This window comes from Musca autumnalis, unplaced genomic scaffold (assembly GCF_047663935.1).
Source record: "Musca autumnalis isolate F117 unplaced genomic scaffold, ASM4766393v1 scaffold_4, whole genome shotgun sequence".
NCBI lineage: Eukaryota > Metazoa > Arthropoda > Insecta > Diptera > Muscidae > Musca > Musca autumnalis.
The window spans coordinates 3,687,530-3,706,900 of record NW_027411977.1 but is presented as its reverse complement, the minus strand read 5'-3'; the positions used below and the strand labels follow the sequence as shown (position 1 = coordinate 3,706,900).

The 19,371-nt window shown below is 34.9% G+C and overlaps 1 protein-coding gene across 8 annotated transcripts in view; it reads right to left on the bottom strand.

The window, feature by feature from the left end:
- Rbp6 (RNA-binding protein 6) overlaps nucleotides 1-12,985 on the bottom strand; it is a 965,414-nt gene extending 952,429 nt beyond the window's left edge. For 4 of the 8 annotated variants that reach the window (XM_073984491.1, XM_073984486.1, XM_073984492.1 and 1 more), the window contains exon 1: nucleotides 12,557-12,985. The gene's annotated coding sequence lies outside the window, so the exon portion shown is untranslated. Of the gene's footprint in view, nucleotides 1-12,403 lie in introns of all 8 variants that reach the window. The other 4 variants (XM_073984487.1, XM_073984493.1, XM_073984488.1 and 1 more) reach the window with 3 other exon arrangements.
- Between the last annotated feature and the right edge of the window lie 6,386 nt (nucleotides 12,986-19,371).

The following is a 19,371-nucleotide window of genomic DNA, read 5'->3' as shown; positions in this document are numbered from 1 at the left end:
TGTCGAAAGCACACGACATGCATTATACAACTATTGAACCCGATACTGTGTTACAAAAGCCAAGCAACTACAACACAAATTATTTTAAAGGTTTATGGCGTTGCTACATTTTATATGGTTTTCGACGTTTTCAACTTTTGGACAATCCTAAACCTAAAACACATGGGGACCATCACTGCTGATGACATCATCAGACACCCGAAATAGTTCACAGGGTGAAGTTCTGACAGGATTTATTGTTATTCAATCACGCTGCACTTATGTTCGTAGATCACACTGGTGCCGCATAGTTTACCACAGTTCGGAATAATCGCGCTATATGTGACCAACAAAGTTGCTTTATCTGTACCCCTAGTATTACCGTCTAGGGACTTAAGGGTCTTGTTTCTACATCTCAGCTTGTCGCAGACAGCTGTGACATGCACGGATGATGTGAACAAACTGTCGAATATGAGTTTTGTACTCAAACCACAGACGATATGGTGATGGTACTACATCCATTAGTAGATTCAGTGACGAAAGTTGCTTAATCCTCGCGCGGAGAAAGGTGTTAAAATGTATATAAGTTTGTTAACACGTTCGCGGATGTGAATGCTATATCATTCCGATGCAAAATGACGTGAATGCTATAGCATTCACATTGTCAGCCAATTTTTGTTCATTTACTTGTATACAATCTTAAGTTTTGGTGATTAATATACATAATACGATTTATTTCAACAAGATACATTCTATAATAAACTAGCGGACCCGGCGAACTTCGTCTCGCTATTAAGGAATAAAATTTCATACAAAAACTCAATTTTCGATTTTTCGAGTTTTCCGACTTTTTCAGAGAGATTTTCCAAAATTTTCTTCCGTAAAGACCTTCTCCTCGAAAATACGAATAACTGACAAAAAATTTTACAGAAATCGGCCTAGCCGTTCTCATTTTATGAATTACTATACATTTTTTACACCATTTTTATATATATAGATAAAAAATAATAATAACCAATAATTAATAAATAAAAACAAAAAAACTAATTTCGATCATAATTGGGTGTCATTTTTTCACCTCTCTGAATTTGCTTGCGTCCGCGAACGCGTTAAAGAGGTCCAGGAAGGAATGGATCAATATCTACATATGCATTTGCTAATGATAGAAAGCTTAAGACAGGAAAGTCGCCTCTAAACTAGGTTTCAGTAGCAGTTGTGCCGAAGCATTTGAAAGTATATTCGACATAATGCTGTTTTTGCTTTCATTACACAAATGACCTATCAACAAACTATTATTGATTATTGCTCATCGATGATACCCACTGATATGAAATTAAAATTATTCCAATCTTCTACCACCCGCCAGGTTAATGTAAACTATATGTGTATCTCCCTTTAGATACATGCAATAATTAACAGAATCTCTGATCACAGCTTGTTAAATTTTATGACTTAATTATGGACATTTTTTCATTTAATTCATTTTTGTTAATTGTATTTTAAATGTCAATTTGCAAAATTTTCCATAAAGCTTCTTGCCCTTTGTATTCTGATGATGATTCTGATGATGTCTTATTAGTTGCAATATTTATGCAAGCATTTATTAAGTGAATCTTCTCCAAACCGTAGAATATCAACAAAAAAGACACATGTAGGCAATTTATAATTCCATCCATTTTCTGTTAAAACACAGTGATGTGGACAGCTTTTAATGTGTAGACGACTGACTGATTACTCTCCTGATACGTAAATGCCTCTTGTAACTAAGACTTACAGTCAATAATTGTTACGAAAAATTTACTTCGAGTGTGACCTGTTTTAGCGCCTACGCTCAATCTTCACCTATTTCGCATTCTCTTTTCCCGCCAAGTGAAATTTTATTCCACAGTGCATCTTAGGGTATTAATTTACCCTTCTGAGTAAAATGTTGATATGTATGGCTGCAATTCATTAGTATTGTAACATACATATGCATTTTTCCCCATATATGCATGTTCATGTGTAGGTATGTATGTATTTTTGTATATCTGTGGATGGGATACATGTGAAACCAATAAACAAACGCGCTAACTGCCAATCAAGTATACACGTGACTACGTAATTACAACAATTGCACTGGTTCGCCAGCTTTGGCTGCATGTTAACACATTCATCTAGACGTACATACATTCACACACACATACATACATGCAATAGAGTGATAAATATGTTTGTTCTAAATAGACGTAATATGCAATTGCTATTGTGTATACATCGTTTAATTCATACGTTTGAGGTTCGAATCGGCTGCTTGGCGTTCATACGTAAATGTTTGCTTGAATCCAATGGATGGATGGCTTGATGAATGGTTAGATGTTTGTACTTCCATCGGATGGCCATTTGATTTGGTATGATCGAGCTAGTCTCAGTCGTCATAGCTTGTTGTTGTTGTTATCTTCCAAATGCGGCAACAAATACACAAAAGGCAGTTCAAAGCGGTAGCTGTCGCTATTGTAGCGGGATACGGAGGGGTTGTCTTTGCTTGTTACTCATGTTCAATTATATTTTTATAATTTACAATAAGGTGCACATCCATACGTACGTACATACATATGTACACAGAAGCAATGCAATTATGCATAAGAAACACATTAATATTTTAGAATACAGCAGCAGATAATTGAAAATCTAATCATAATTGATTGGATTTAAAAATAACAATAGCAGAATGTTTTGTTTCTCCTATATTTTTTATAGAGAAAATAGAATTTGATCATATTTCTAATGGAAAAATTTTTACACTCTTTTGTTCAAAAATAATGTCACCTTTAAATTAGAGCTTATTACCGTTATAACCTTCTTTATGTGAATTTATTTGATGTATACGCAATGGAATTGATATTTGAAATTTAGTGGAACTATTAAATCCAGTTGTATATAAACGTACTGTAACCCTATAATTTTGATTTTGAATTAATTTAATAAGTTACACAAAGGGGTTCAATGTTTTTTGCAGCCACAATATATATTGTTAGAATAGCAAAGAAAAAATCTACAAAAAATGTATGTGTTTAAGATAAATACCTTTGTTTTGATAATTTGTTTGGAAAACTGGGTTAAATCTTTAAAATACTTCAAATCGGACCATACCGTTATGTGTACCCAATAAGTGAACTTACGAGTATATGGCCAATTTCCAATACCAACAATTTTACTAACTTAAATCGACCTACTTCAATCCGTTCGAAAGCTTGAGTGATTTCCCCAGACATGTTAAGTTTCAATGCTGATCAACTATATATGTATGTATATGGTTATATGGTTACATGGTTGAGACATTTTGTGACCACTGGGAACCTCAAATGTTAAATTGCAGGTAGTTCTGCCAAAAAATTTAGCTAAAGCACTCAAAATATTGAAAATCTGGAGGTACCGTTATGTGGGAGCTATAACGAAACGTAGACCGTTATAGTCCTTAAGCTGCCAATGGAAAAAGGCACTCGGGTGCAAAAATATAGTGTTCTAACTTTATTATTGCGGACGCTACAGTGATTACAACAGACGCACATTGCTATATTGACTCAGAATTGTATCTTGATCAAGAATATATGTACTTTATATGATTCAATGCGTTACAAACAGAAAAACAAACTTTATATACCCTCCATTCTATGGTTATATTGGCTTAAGTGTGGAAAATCACATTATAAAGAGAGAAAAATGTTTTTGCTTGAACTCCAAGCTGTTTAGTAGATGCAAAACAATATAAGTTTTCGTAAATGAAGTGGGCTTCGAAAATGGAAAAAAGTAAGTCCATATTTATATTAGGCAATTTTCCCTGCGGCAATTGTCGGTTTGCAGGAGAGAGAGGTGAGGCATTCGGTTAAAATATATATGAGTTACCACCACCACAATATGGAAATGGTATTATAAGTTTGTTTTTCCGAAAATTCATGTAACACGGCAAAATATTCATTGTGGTATACCAAAATGCATATCCCGACGAGACAAAGCGATTTTGAAATGTGTGTCCGTCCATCCGTCCGCCTATTGTATAAAATTGTAATCTAATTGTAATCAACTATGGACCAATCGTTACGAAATTTTTCATGAAGGTCGGGTTCGGACCAGAATAGACCCCTATAGTTATTGGCGATGATCGCAAAATATTCAGTGGGTGAAATGAACCAAAAACAAACGCTTTAACCGATTTTGAAGCGGCCCTGTAGCACAGTGGAAAAAATACCGATCTAGCGCGCCAAAAGTCAAAAAAATCACATACGCCAATTTAAAAATTATTATTGCAGTATTAATCTAAGGTGTCCACAGACTGCAACGGCTATTAAATAATTTATTTTGCATCAGTCTAAGAGGAATAACGGTCCATTTTTGGTTGACATTTTTTGAACTAGTTTTCGTAATATAGTTTAGTAGTAAATTTATGATCGTCGCATGCACTCTTCCTACAAAGTAATTTTAAAGCTTTACTGAATTTAACATTTCGTGAAGCAGGTGATTTAAAAAATGTTGAATATAAGATGTTATTTATTGCAACTCGGATTTTACACTTAAAACATGTGATATCCGATTTTTTTTCCAAATTGTGCACTTTGTTAAAGCTATTACTAAGGAGTGTCGAGGGATGGCGCGTAGATTTTTTTATTTTATTTTCAGTACACATAGTTCTTAACCAATTTGTAAAATTTTAGCTGCAACAAACTGCAACATTTTATTTTATTAATATTTTTATTAATAGTATTTTTTATGTAAAAATGCTGAAATTAAGGCGGTACCTTTCTATGGGGGCCATATCAATGCGTGTACCTGTGCCGAAAATTCTCCGTCCGAATATTTTATACCACAAACGAAGACTAAGTGTCAACTTTCAGCTTTTTCGGTTGGATAATGTGGCTAAAACCTCAAAAATTACCGAAATCGGTGGTACCGGCCTATGGGGCTATATGGAAACGTGGACCTATACCGAAAATGTTTATAGGAGTGTATGCATAACTCCCACGGAGACTAAATACCAAATCCTAGCCGTTTCGGTTGGATAATGTGGTAGAAATCTTTAAAATACCGAAAATCGATAGGTACCATTCTACGGTAAAAATACAAATTTACCAAATATATTAAGAAATGAATAAAATTATCAATTTATAGCTGTTCATATCGAATTTATGGACAAACATGCAATAAAACATAGATTTGTACTTTTGTCGCGCTAAATCGGTACTTTTTTCCACTGTGTGTAAGTCGCAATTATAGTGCGATTGGCGCTAAATTTTGAATAACGTTTGCGTTTATGAAGGAGGTTGCAATTTAGCATGTTGATCTGACAATATTTAGTTGGTTAAACGGGACAAAACATTTGTGTGAATATTTGTAAAATTGTCAATATGTACGAGTATCTTATATTTTTATTTCTGGAAGACACATTCTGCCCACGTCAGTTATATTTAGAAGAGGAACCTTTGATATTTAGCGGTCGAAGTTGTACATAATTTGGGTGGGAAAAAATAGTATATTCAATAATTTAGTCCACATTTTAAATTCCGACAAATTACGGAAAATACTTGAAAACCATTTGTTTACCTTTGATCGTAATTATTGGTTACAATATGAAACTACTGTCTTACAATATGAAACTACTTAGTGGGCTGCTTTATCGTTTTGTTGCTTTTTAATACTAGAGTTGGGTTATCTAGTTCCTAGTTCCTTGTACTAGTTCCAAAACGTATGAGTAACGTGTGTTGTTAAGTATACACAGTTTGTTCAAAGAAAAAATGTGGGCCATTGAAACTGCAAAGTGAATGAGATAGTTCCATTTAGTAGTTCCTTTGGCACAACTCTATTTAATACAAAAAGGTCCGGCTACCTATGATAGATTAAGGTAAGTATGTCGGACGTCGCAATCATATTAAATAGATTTCATGGATTTCATAGGGTAACACATGGTCGGCCCATCTGACTATATCATTCTCTTACTTGTTTTTTTTTTAATATTTTGTTTTTCAATTTTGTTTTTTCAAAATAGTCGGGCTTAATCCCATTGTTGTTGTTTTAATATTTTAAAACAACTAGTTTATTAGTGGAAAAGATTTGGCATTGTTCGCCAAGGGGTAAGGCAGGGAATACTATAGTTTCGATCCACGCCACTGGATCTCATCAGTTCCCTTGTTTCTTGTTTGTGGATATTCCCCACCGAAGTTATTTTTCAATAACTTCTTCAACATGAAACTTTTTATACCCAAACATCAATCGTCAGCTCGAAGTATAAACGTAAGCAAAGAAAAAAGTTCAATGAGAAGTTTTTCCTTGGCAACCTGACACAACTCCGACGAAAGTGTCTGCGAAAACAATGCAAACCTCTTGTTGAAGAAGAAACAAGGGAACTGATGAGATCCAGTGGCGTGGATCGAAACTATAGTATTCCCTGCCTTACCAATTGGCGAACAATGCCAAATCTTTTCCACTAATAAACTAGTTGTTTTAAAATATTAAAACAACAACAATGGGATTAAGCCCGACTATTTTGAAAAAACAAAATTGCAAACGCTATCCCAATAAAAAACGCCACAATATTTCTATTTTGTTTTTCTTAACATTGAAAACCCAGTGAGTATGATTGTTATTAATTAGAAATAGTATTATAATAATCATACGCACCAAAGGTCGTCTTCCATAGACCGACGAGTTGGTACATCGAAATCCCTGCATTTCGTTCTAGCTACCCATCTCCATTTAAACTCTATATCCCACTAAGTGTCGGAGGAAGAAGTATATTCATAAATTGGTTGAAAAATATTTGGTGGCCTAAATCGGTAGAAATATAGACAAAAGTCAGGAATTTAAAAACAAGTTGTTCCAATTTTAAAATTAAATTTTTATTTTAATGACAAATATCTCCGTTTCTTCCTATCAAATAGTTATAGAAATCCAAGTCAGCTCTAAATCTATATAGAATAGTTTCTTATTTTATAAGGTTAAAATTCCCTTATTAGAGCCTGTGAGAATTGGTCAATGTAAAAATTCCATGGAAGTACAAAAACACCATTTAATATTTTTGACATTTATGTATGTATAACGACCATTTTACGGTCCACGATTTACGAATTTACACCTGTAACAAGTAAAAAAGTATCAGTCGGCATTGCCGACAGAGATATACCCCCAGCCTGTGTGGATTGAAATACTGTTTTTCCAAAAAAAATACGTATTTAGGAAGGATTTCAAAACAATATGGATAGGATTAAAGCGCAAAAATATGCGGGGATATGGATAGATAGGGCTTTTTTTTAAACTGAGTTTCGACAATATTTAGAGTACCAGTTTAGCGAATATTTTCGAACTTTTGTGGGTTCCGTTCCACCTTCGAATTTCATATAATATTCGCAGAAATATTACGATATCCAAAGTGTGGACGAACGCAGTATACGGTTCGAGCTCTACAGTCACTAAATATGGTGCCATAGGGGGTTTTTACAACTTTCGGGCTTTTTTCTCAAGAAGTATGGACTTTTACTGTCGTAATTGAGGCAGCGAATGCAAGTTGCTTCAACAAAAATCAAAGTGATCCGAGAGCAGGTCTTAAAGTGAATTTATCCAAAAATGTGTGTGGGAGATACCCGACGGAGTGGACAAATATAGTCCATATCCGAACCTTACCTATACCTGGTAGATATATTAGGATTTGTAAAGTATGGACCAAATCTGTCACTCCCATCAAGAGTTATCGTACGCACAATTTTTCCGAACATTTTTGAACTTTCGTGGAGGAGGTACCTGATGGAGTGGACCGATATGGCTTATCTTCGAACTTAAACTAAGTTTGCACAAAATATTACGAAGGCCACATTTTGTACCGAAACGGCAGATCCGTTCGAGAGTTATCTTAGGCTCCAACCACTACACACGGTGTCATAGGGGTTTCTTGCACCTTTCAGGCTATTTTCTCAGGAAGTGTGGACTTGCCCCTGATGAAACCTGTACCGTCGTATAGGGGGCAGTAAATATAAGTTGCTACAACAAAAATTAAAGCGATTCGTGAGCAGGTCCTAAACTGAACTTTTCCGAAATTTTGTGTGGGACCCGAAGGAGTGGACCGATTGAGTCCATATTTAAAACTTATCTAAGTCTGGTACATATTTCACGATGTGCAAAATATGGACCAAATCGCTTACTCCCTTCAAGAGTTATCGTGCGCCCAAATTTTCAAAACATTTCCGAACTTTTGTGGGGGAGGTACCTGAAGGAGTAGACCGATATGGCCCATCTTCGAACTTAAAGTAAGTTTGAACAAAATATTGCGAAAGCCAAATTTTGGACCAAATCAGTTCATCCGTTCGAGAGTTATCGTGCGCACCAGCCAGCCAGACGGACAGAAAGGCGGACGGACATTGCTAAATCAACTCCAAATTGTCTGAAACACATTTCGTCCAGACATACTTGGGGTCTAAAACCATTATTTAGATGAGGCACATTTTGCCCGTATGAAAGTGTATATACCCTTTCTAGCCTAAAGGCTGAGGGTATAATGATCGCTAGTTGATTTTTTATACCCTACACCACACTGTGGTAAGGGGAATTATGTCTTTGTATATTTGGGGTATTATGTCTTTGTATATACATAGAATCACTTTCTGAGTCGATTTGTGCATGTCCGTAACTTCGTCCGTTCGCAACGTACAGGTTTTATTGTCCGATACAGCTTAAAATTGGGAAATGTCATTTGTTTAGTCATAGGAAGAACGCTATTGTTTTTGGTGAAAAGCGGTTCACATTAGGATATAGCTCCCATATTTATTATCGGTCGATTTCAAGTATTTGCTGCACCAAACACTCTATGTATGGTAACATGGCGCGGCTTCGCTACTGGCTACGCCAGTGCCGACTTTCTCGCAAACTACAAGTCCTAGAAAAATCCGTTAAAGGCAAATTTGTAAGTTTAACGAAGGTCTATCATCTTCAAAAAGTTGGCAGTAGTGCTTTAGGTACGATATTGGACGCACGAGGTTTTGTGTGTTTCAGGGTATTGGGAAAAATACTACCTACTTCAATTAAGTGCTAGAATCTGTTTCTTTTTGTGATTTTTAGAATCATTTTTGATTATACAATAGAAAACATGTTCCTTTTTTGCACAATGTTGATATTTAAGGAAGAAGTATGGTAAATTAATTTTTAGAGTCCGTTGGTGAATGTCCAATATCGATGGCGAAGCTGCCCCTTGAAGAGTTAACGTGAGCACCATTTAATCGAAAATATTTTTTTCGATATTTTACTTTTTTAAAATACCCCAACAGATTTTATATCAATAACCAAGACCATTTTCGCCAAAATTCGATTATTTGTGTTTCAACAAATTAAAAAATATACTATCTAGCATATTTAATTAAAAAATCAAAAAACGTCACTTATTTTACAGATATTTAAATATATTCTCAATTTAAATGACGCATTTTATTAAAACCCGTTTAATATATTTGTAATTATAAGAAAACTTGAACTGTTATGCTTCTTTTTTAATGGTCAATGATTCTAACAATCTGCAGTAAGTCTACTTTAAATTTCGTTAACTTAGGGGATAAACAGGCTAACATATTTCTGTTTTAAGTTGATTCAAAATATTTATATTATTCATACCTCGTATTCGTACACCCCTAAAAACTAAAATAGATCAAGGGAATGAATGACTTTTCAAATTATCACGATTTTATTAATTTTGTATTTATTTAATTATTTACGGCTAGATAGCGCCAGTGTGAAAAAATCGGTATTCGTATAGATACAAGTTCTATGTATTTATGGTTTGTTTAAGTAAAGATTTTATATATTTTTAAATGGTGTACGAATGCAAACTTTTTATAATGTATACTTTCAGAGGGAAGTCTGCCGTGTCCTTTCGGTGACGTATGTCTACTTTCAGAGTTAAATGAACCATTTTACAACACGTAGAACTATTTGACGTTCACTGTTTTCATTTTAAACTACTCGTTTTACAAGGACTCTGTAAACTTTACGATATCTTATAATTGATTTAATTTTATTGTAACTGTTTTGCGTGCTTCTATTCATTTAATAGATAATTTGAAAACGTACATTGAGTTAAGAATAAAATAAGTTGTGCTAAAGTTAAGACTGGGTAACATAAGCTGTCTCGTCTGCTTACCTTACTTGCCTGCTTCATTTCTGACATAATAAAATTAAATTAAGAATAAAGAAGAAAAAAAATTGGCCCGGCTTTCCTTATTGTTTATCAGAAGGAAGCAAGGTTAGCAAGCGAGGCAGCTTATATACCCAGGCCTTTAATTCTTAAATTTTTCCTTTCTTACAGTACTAGATTTAATTCGTATATTCGCATGTTTACGGATTCGGACAATGGTAGAATATGCCTTGGCGTTACAGATATGCTGTAGACATAGGGATAATTTGGCCAACACTATGTTCAAAGTCAACGAATTGTTGGTTCTGACATCAACATTCCGCAATTTGGATTGACTTACTTGAAATCATGTTGAACATTAAAACTTTGATTGAAATTGACCATAAACTTCACTCAACACAATTCCCTAGTGGGGAAATTTCTAAGGTTTCTCTGAGCACACAGACAAACAGACACTCATAACATTTACACAAACTGCGGTATAATCACTTGAAATGAAATGAAAAAATCCCCCATTCCGCACATTCATTACTCGATTGCACTTTGAACTTTGTGGAAAAAAGTTCAACTTGAAACTTTATTCGTGCAAACAACTTCTAATTATCATTACCACCCACCGAATGGCAAGAAATAGTTAAGCATGCACACATCCACTTAAACTCAGGTAAATCGCCCCAAAACTTGGAAATTCCATAATACACACACTCTCTCTCTCCGTCTTAGCTATGTTAACAAGGATACGGAAATAACAATGCGTTTATCAATTGAGGAAATAACAACAAAAGTAAACACCACTACGAACGAATGAACGAACTTTGGTGAAAAGCACGAAGGTAAATGAGAATGAAGTTACAACGAATAATCAGCTGTTACAATCTTGACAGGAAAAAAACAACAAAACTTTAACAGAAACAGCTGAGCACCAACAACATTCCTTCGATGAGAAGAAGAACAATGGGATAGATGTGTAAATATGTATTCAACTGCAAACGAGTTAAGCGTCATGACAATAACAATAACATTGACCGTTTGTTTATGTGAAGATATTTGAAGCCGGTGTCCGGAGGTGGTCGTCAGTCATCGGTCCAGTGTAATAACTGTCGGATTATTATTCTGCGTGGTTGTGTGCGTGAGTATCAAATAACAACAACAATAACAGCAGCAGCAACAACAACATAAACAACCGGCAAATTTGTTGCTCATGCAGGAGATACAATTTGAAAACAAATTCTTTCGGAACACTAGGCCTTTAAGAATTCAACTGTCGGAATGAAATTAGAAATCGTTGAGAAAAAAAAAAACAAATTCATATTTTTTTCTGAACACTTCACTTTTTTCTTTAGCTCTTTGTCATTTTTCATGAAACTCAACTTAAATAGACTTTGACACCATGAAAACATTTATGTGGCATTGTCTATTAACAATAATCACAATTCACGATTAGGGTAATCACTATCGAAACATTTGTAATTCTATACATCAACCCGGGCTATTTGTAAAACGCCAGACAATAACTGATCATACTGACTGACATGCACTTATGTCAGAATAAAAAAACGCGCGATAACAAGATTTTAGATGTAAACAAAAACAACAGCTTTAAAGACACCGGCGCTGGACAAACGGCGGACAGAAAAAGTCACATTATCGTCTTCAACAGAAGCAGCAAAAAAAAACTCTGGAGATATTATCAAAATGACAGTGAACCAAGCAAACACAACATTAAAGGCTAGCCGGACTATGCAGCCAGCCAGCCGGTGGCAATGACGTTTGCGGTGGTGGCAGCAACGACATTTTCAACGCACTTTTCGCACGAGTTTCGTTTTGCATGGAGATGGGGATTGAATACAAATCCCTGAAGAGCAACAACACAACAAACTGGCGAAAAGAGAGTGAGAGTCTCGTAGAGGCCAAGTTAGGCGGCTGCAATGCTGTTGTTGTTATTGCTGGTAGGTGGGTGGTAAATAAATAAACCTTTTGCACTATGCATGCATGCACAGATATTCGAACACAGACACTCGCGTGCAAATGCAATGAGAACGAAATTTTTGCATAGACCCCCAAAAAGAAATAGGCCTCGTTTGTTGTTATTGCCGTTGTATTAGTTCTGACTACTTTGTTGTCGTTCTGTTCAGCTTCGTTTGTTTGAATAAAAAACTTAAATTGGGGAAAAAATAATCAATTTTCATGGCAAATTTTGAAAAATGATTGCATTTCGATTTCGACAACAATGCCTCAACACAGAAATGCATTTAAATTTTATTTTGATTCTCTTGTTTTCACATTTTGTTTCGTTTATTATTTTTCTTTCTACATCTTCTGTTCACATTTATTCACTCATCACAATTGATTTCCAATCGGATTCAATTTGTAATTCCATTTGCAAAATTCATTTCGATTGTCGACTTTTATTAATTATTATTCATTTGTTATTACACTAATTCTAGGATGGAACACCACAAACACTTGTCGTCGCTGTGATGGAGAACACACAGCGCTCTGCTAATAATCTTCGATAGGTAAATGTATAGGTAATAGAAGCAAGCGCTCGCGACAACTACCGACACGATACTGTTTGCTAAACTGTCTTTCACATGCGACGTAACTCGATGAGGAGATAGATGTATTCTTCACAATAATGCCGAAATACGAACGCTTGACTGACTGGCTGGCTGGCTTGTTGGTTGGCTATGCAGCGTTTGCAGTGACGACGATGACGACAACACAAAACGATAATAGCGGCATCCCAAACAGAACAAACTTACAACAAAAACACAATGCCATGCAACAACACACTCAAATGCATGAACGGGGAAAAACTAAAAAACCGTCGTATCAACAGCAACAACAACAACAAGAATATTTGCGAGAATCAAAAGTACACCGACACGAAGCCAACATGCAAAAATCACATACTCACACTTGAATTTCTCTCGAAAGAGAGTACCTATAGTTATAGTGGATCACACCTCCCCACTTAAGCCAACACCGTCAACCACACAAACACACAGAATATTGGCCAGATATAACCCCCTGACACTTTGAACAGAACCGAAATGCAATTGAAAACACTGCACATCCCCCATGCATTACTGGAGCAGCAATAGAAATACACACACATATATCATTACATCTTCTCAATGAAACTCACATGTATTTCGGCTCTGTATCACTGTTTAAAAGAGCATCAGAAAAGCTTATTTCTCTTTGCTGTTTAGGCAAACAAGCAAAATGCCGGTTTAGCTTAGTTTTTTTGAAAAGCTTTTGGTTTTGTAAACAACATCAGATTTCTCTTTCAATGAGCAACTCTGTTCTTTCATTCCGATTATAAAAACGGCAGCGGAGACGGATGTGACGTTAACATAAATGCACAATGAGGTGAATAGAAGAAAACGAGAAAAATAACACAAGAACTGCTAGTCCTTAGAAGTTAAAATTCTAAAAAAATATTGAAATATGTTGTTATTACAGTGTTTTATTTAACTTGCTTTGGTGTGTGTTTAGTTCAAATCTGGTAACTCATTTTTAACACGGTTGCAGTTGACCAATCGAACTAAAACTTTGCACACTTTTCAGATTTGGATGAGAATACACGAATATGAAATCAAAACCAATATGGTCCATTTTTACACTGTTTTACAGTGTTTTATTTAATTTGCTTTTCAAATCTGGTAACTCATTTTTCATACAGTTGCAGTTGACCAATAGAACTTAAAATTTGCACACATTTCAGATTTGGATGACAAAACATGAATATGAAATCAAAACCAATATTGGTCCATTCTTACAGTGTTTTTACGGTGTCTAACTTAACCCCCTTTTCAAATCTGGTAACTGATTTTTAAAACGGTTGCAGTTGACCAATCGAAGTAAAACTTTGCACACTTTTCAGATTTAGATGAGAATGCGTGAATATGAAACCAAAATCAATATGGGTCCATTTTTTCCTATAGCCCTCATATAACGGTACCACCCGATTTCAGTTTGGGGTTCCCAATGGTACTGAAACTTCCCCACCAAAAATTGTGGACATAGGTCCAGGTTTTGGTATAGCCTTTATATAACGGTAATACACGATTTCAGGCATTTTAAAGTTTTTATCTAAATTTTCGGCCTAAATTGACTATAAATTTGTTCTCAGTGGTCAAAACAATGTATTTACTAAAAAGTTAAAAATAAGAATAATTTAAAAAAAAAATAATTTTCAGTGTTTTATTTATAAATGCACTTAAAACTAGAAAATAATTTGTCGCTTAGCCTCAATAAATATATTCTTTCTCATGATTGAATCTCTCAAATAAAACGCTTGCATTTAAATTATAAATGGGGGCAAAATTAAACGGCAAGCGTTTTATTTGAGAGATTCCATCAGGAGAACGAATATATTTATTGACAGCGACAAATTATTTTCTAGTTTTAAGTGCATTTATAAATAAAACACTGAAACTTATTTTTTTTTAATTATTCTTATTGACTTTCTGCATTTAGTTTCTCTCATTATCCCTTTTAGTACACAAAACTCCGATTTTAGAATCGACCATTTTTTCCTACTCCCATCACAGCCACAGAGACTTTCGAGCTAAACTTTAGAATTGTAATCATACCCATTCACGATATATGTATGTATGTACGTAGTGGTACAGTTTTTAGTGACAAAAATGTCATTTTCAAAACGAAGATTGACCAATAAATAATAATACGTCTTTTCCAAATAAAAAAAAATTTGGTATATCTCACCTGCGCTACATCAGAGACTGTCATTCCACTTTTCTACTGCTTTAGCAGATTGTACCATTTTTATACCCTCAGCATTTCTGCTAACGAGGCTATATACACTTTCATACGGGCAAAATGTGCCCCATCGAAATAATGGTTTTAGACCTCAAGTATGTTTGGACGAAATCCGTTTCAGACAATTTGGAGTTGATTTAGCAATGTCCTTCCGTCTGTCTGGCTGGCTGGAGCGCAGGATAACTCTCGAACGGATAAACCGATTCGGTCCAAAATTTGGCTTTCCTTATATTTTGTCCAAACTTAGTTTAAGTTCGAAGATGTTCGGAAAATTTGTGCGCACGATAACTCTTGAAGGGAGTAACCGATGTGGTCCATACTTTGCACATCGTAAAATTTCTACCAGACTTAGATGAGGTTCCAATAAGGACTTAATCAGTCCAGTCCTACGGGTGTCTCCTATACAACATTTCGGAAAAGTTCAGTTTAGGACTAGCTCTCGAATCGTTAGATTTTTGCTGTAACAGCTTGTATTCATTAAAGCCATATCGGTACACTCCTTCAGGTACCTCCCTCTCAAAAGTTCAAAAATGTTCGGAAACATTGTGCGCACGATAACTCTTGAAGGGAGTAACCGATGTGGTCCATACTTTACACAGCCTAATATAACTTCCAGATGTATATGGATTATATTTGTCCACTCCTTTGGGTACCTCCCACACAAAATTTCGGATAAGTTCCTTTAAAGACCTGCTCTCGAATCAATTTGATTTCTGTTGAAGCAACATGCATTCGCTGCCTCAATTACGACGGTAAAAGTTTTTTCAAGGGCAAGTCCATACTTCTTGAGAAAACTGCCTGAAAGACGTAAAAAACCCCTATGGGGTTTGGCCTTCGTCATATTTTGTCCAAACTTAGTTTCAGTTCGAAGATGGGCAACAAGTTCCGGTACTTCCCCCTCAATATTTAAAAAATGTCACTAAAATGGTATGCACGATATCTCTTCAAAATTTGGATCTCCTAATATTTTGTCCAAATTTAGTTTAACTTGCAAAATGGCCGATATTGATCTTCTCCTTATTGGACCTCCCCCACAAAAGTTCAACATTTATGTTGAAGTACAGTTTGGGGTCTGTGCGAAGATCCTTTAGAAATGTATATCGATGCTGTTCGTTGTGGTCCTGTTTACAGCCATATTATGTTTTCCGTGGACAAGTCCAAGCTTCCTGGCATACTGGTCCAAAAATTATATGATGACCCACTGAAATGTCTGGTGGGCGCGATATCTATCAAAAATAAGATCCACTCCCGTAATGGACTATGTCGGTCCATTCCTTTAAGTAACTCCTTATCAACACTTTGTACTTTAATCCTAATCCACATTCTTGTCGGCAAATTCAAATGTCCAAAAAGGTCCACAAAATTCTGAAAAGACCCTAAATACATTCGATCTGTACTTAGATGATAGTTTCAATTCAGATAGGCTGAGGGTATATCTCTGTCGGCAAAGTCGTCTGAAACCTTTTTAGTTTTTCAAAATATTTTTCTGTGTGGATTTCCACTAGAGTTAAGTAATCTAGTTCCTAGTTCACTGTACTAGTTGCAAAACGTATGAGTTACGTGATAAAATATAACTTGTGATATTACGTATACGCAGTTTGTTAATACAAATGATGTGGGCCATTGGAACTGTGTAGTGAACTAAGTAGTTCCATATAGTTCATTTGACACAACTTTAACTTCCACGGACATATAATTCATACCATTTACTGAGGCATAAGTTTTATTACTTTTTTAATCATTAGAAGCCAAAGTGGCAGCCAGAGGAAGCTAGAACGTTTTGAATTAGGCATTGCTATTACAGATCGTACAAAATACAGAGAAAATGCTTACGGCAGTGCATGTAATATGAATCGAACTAAAACTTTGCACACTTTTCAGATTTGGATGACAATACATAAATACGAAACCAAAACCAATATGGGTCAATTTTTTCCTATAGCCCCCATATAACAGTACAACCCTATTTTAAGTATTTTGAGGATTTTATCTTCATTCGTAGCCCGAATTGGCTGAAACTTGGCATTTGGAATTCCCAATGGTACAGACGCTTCCCCAACAAAAATTGTGGACATAGGTCCAGGTTTTGGACTGCACTTAAAACTAGAAAATAACACTGTTAAACATTTTCATGCTAATTTTGTGCAAACAACTTCTAATGCGGTTTTTATGAAAGTACAGACCCAATAGATAAAACCCTCATTGGGTTTTATTTTGTTAGGTCGAGTTCGGATTTTATGGCCCTATCTAAACATGGTTAAAGATTGGCTTTTTAAAGCAAGTCGGGGCTATATCTTTGAAACCAATACGAATCTTTCCAAGACATCCCCAGCTAAGTGGTAAATAAGAACAAGAAGAAAGTATTTTAAAAGATAATGAACACGAATAACCTCATTTATTGCCTCAAATATCTAAAATTTCCGTAATTTGTATATATTTCGCAGCGTATCTCCAAACGGTTAAATTTTTCTTCATGTTATCTTTGGGAAAAATACTATCTGGGATATAGTACACAACTCTTCAGAACATATCATTGTTGTAAAATGCCTCAACAATTTGATAAATACATTGAAATTTCAAATATGAGAATAAACAGCCTCTGTAAACGTTGTTTGAAATATGTTCTGAAGAATTGCTGAGCATATTATTTGGAAAATTTTTGCGAAAGGTTACTTGGTTCAACTCTCAATAGTTTGGCTGTTACTGACCATAATTCCAGAAATTATGTAAACATTCCTATATTTTATCAATTTGGTTCGATAGGTGCGGTTTTTCCTAGTTCGTCCATTTGACACTTAAGTTCTACTTTAGGACTACAATATTGCCGAAGAGCGAAAAGCAAAATTCTTATTAGTTTCTGAGATACAGCCCGGATCAATAGAGGCCATAAAATCCGAACCCGATCTAAAAGCACGAAACCAACTAGTCTCAATATGTATTTTCAGAAAATGCCCACTAGAAGTTGTTTGCATTTTCAGTGTTGCACAGTGTAATTTGTTGATTATCCTCAATAAGTATATTCTTCCTCATGGAATTTCTCAAATAAAACGCTGGCATTTAAATCAAAAATGGTGTCAAAATTAAACGGCAAGCGTTTTATTTGGGAGATTCCATCACGAAGAATAATATATTTATTGAGGCTAAGCGACAAATTATTTTCTAGTTTTAAGTGCATTTATACTTAAAACACTGAAACTTAATTTTTAATTATTTTTTATTATGATTGTGGTAGAAAACTTTTAAACTTTTTTTGATTTCTTCGACCTTTCTATTTGATAATAAAATACAAGTTTTTTGAGCTTGAAGTCTATTTTGTTGTTGTTTTTCTTTTCCAATATTTCGCAATTCATTGAATTGCTTCCTTAAGGAAAATAAGTAAATTGAGTTACAAATTATTTTAACAACAATAAAACAGAAACCAATAAACACTCAAAAAAGTATGCGGAAAACCAACATTCATGTGTTTTTATCCGTTGACTGCCTGTCAGAGATGATTTTTTTACAGATACCACATTTATGTGTTTATTGTTTACAACAGTATTAAAAGTTTAAAGTCAAGGCCTATAGAAGGTCGGCCATTCAGAGTTCTGTTAACAACTTTTGACAACAAACATAATAGATTTTATATTACTGTGATTTGAGTTTCTTTGTATTTTAAATCACAATAATGTTTTTGACAACAAAAATCAGGTGGTCTTATTATGAACTTGCCGCATATGGCTGATGAACAAATTTGCGCAAAACTAAATAAAATTCTGGAAGAGTACGAGCGCTGCAGAAAAAGCAAAACGTTGAATCATTAAAGAAACTGTTTAAAGAATCTCTACAATCTGGAATTTGAGAACAAAGGCCGCATTGGTTGCTCTAGCGGCAAACCAGCTGTTTCCAGTACATTCCATCCATCCAATAGAAAAGGACAATGGAAGCGGCTGTGACCACGAAAGTAGCACCGGTTAATCCGACAGCTCTACAGATAGGCCTTGAGAGGACGACAATGCAGTCTTAACGCGCAAAAGGAAGGAAGGTTTCCGTTGAGGACATTGAAATCCCAACCACATGTCAGTCAGGCATCCACATGGTAGCTGCTGGAGAAGTGGAGTATATACTTTGACGACAAACACCATGAGAGCTTTGAACATCAGACATGGTCCTCAAGAATGAATCTATTGAAGTCTGCTTACGGTGACTTCAAAAACTGAACAAATATATAAATAAAAAAATTTAAAATAATTTTGTGTGTGAGATTTATAATCGATTCACTTTTTATGTAAGATTTTACCTAATAATAAATACAAACTAATCAAAATATGATACAGGGATACGAGGTCGTAAAAAAGTCATCACCCTAACTTTGTTATAGATTGAATGTGACATAGCGTTCAATGTGATATTGAGCTGAGCCATTTTTAGTATCATAGTACATTTTTATTTAAATTTTGATGTTATGTATGTCAGTAGTC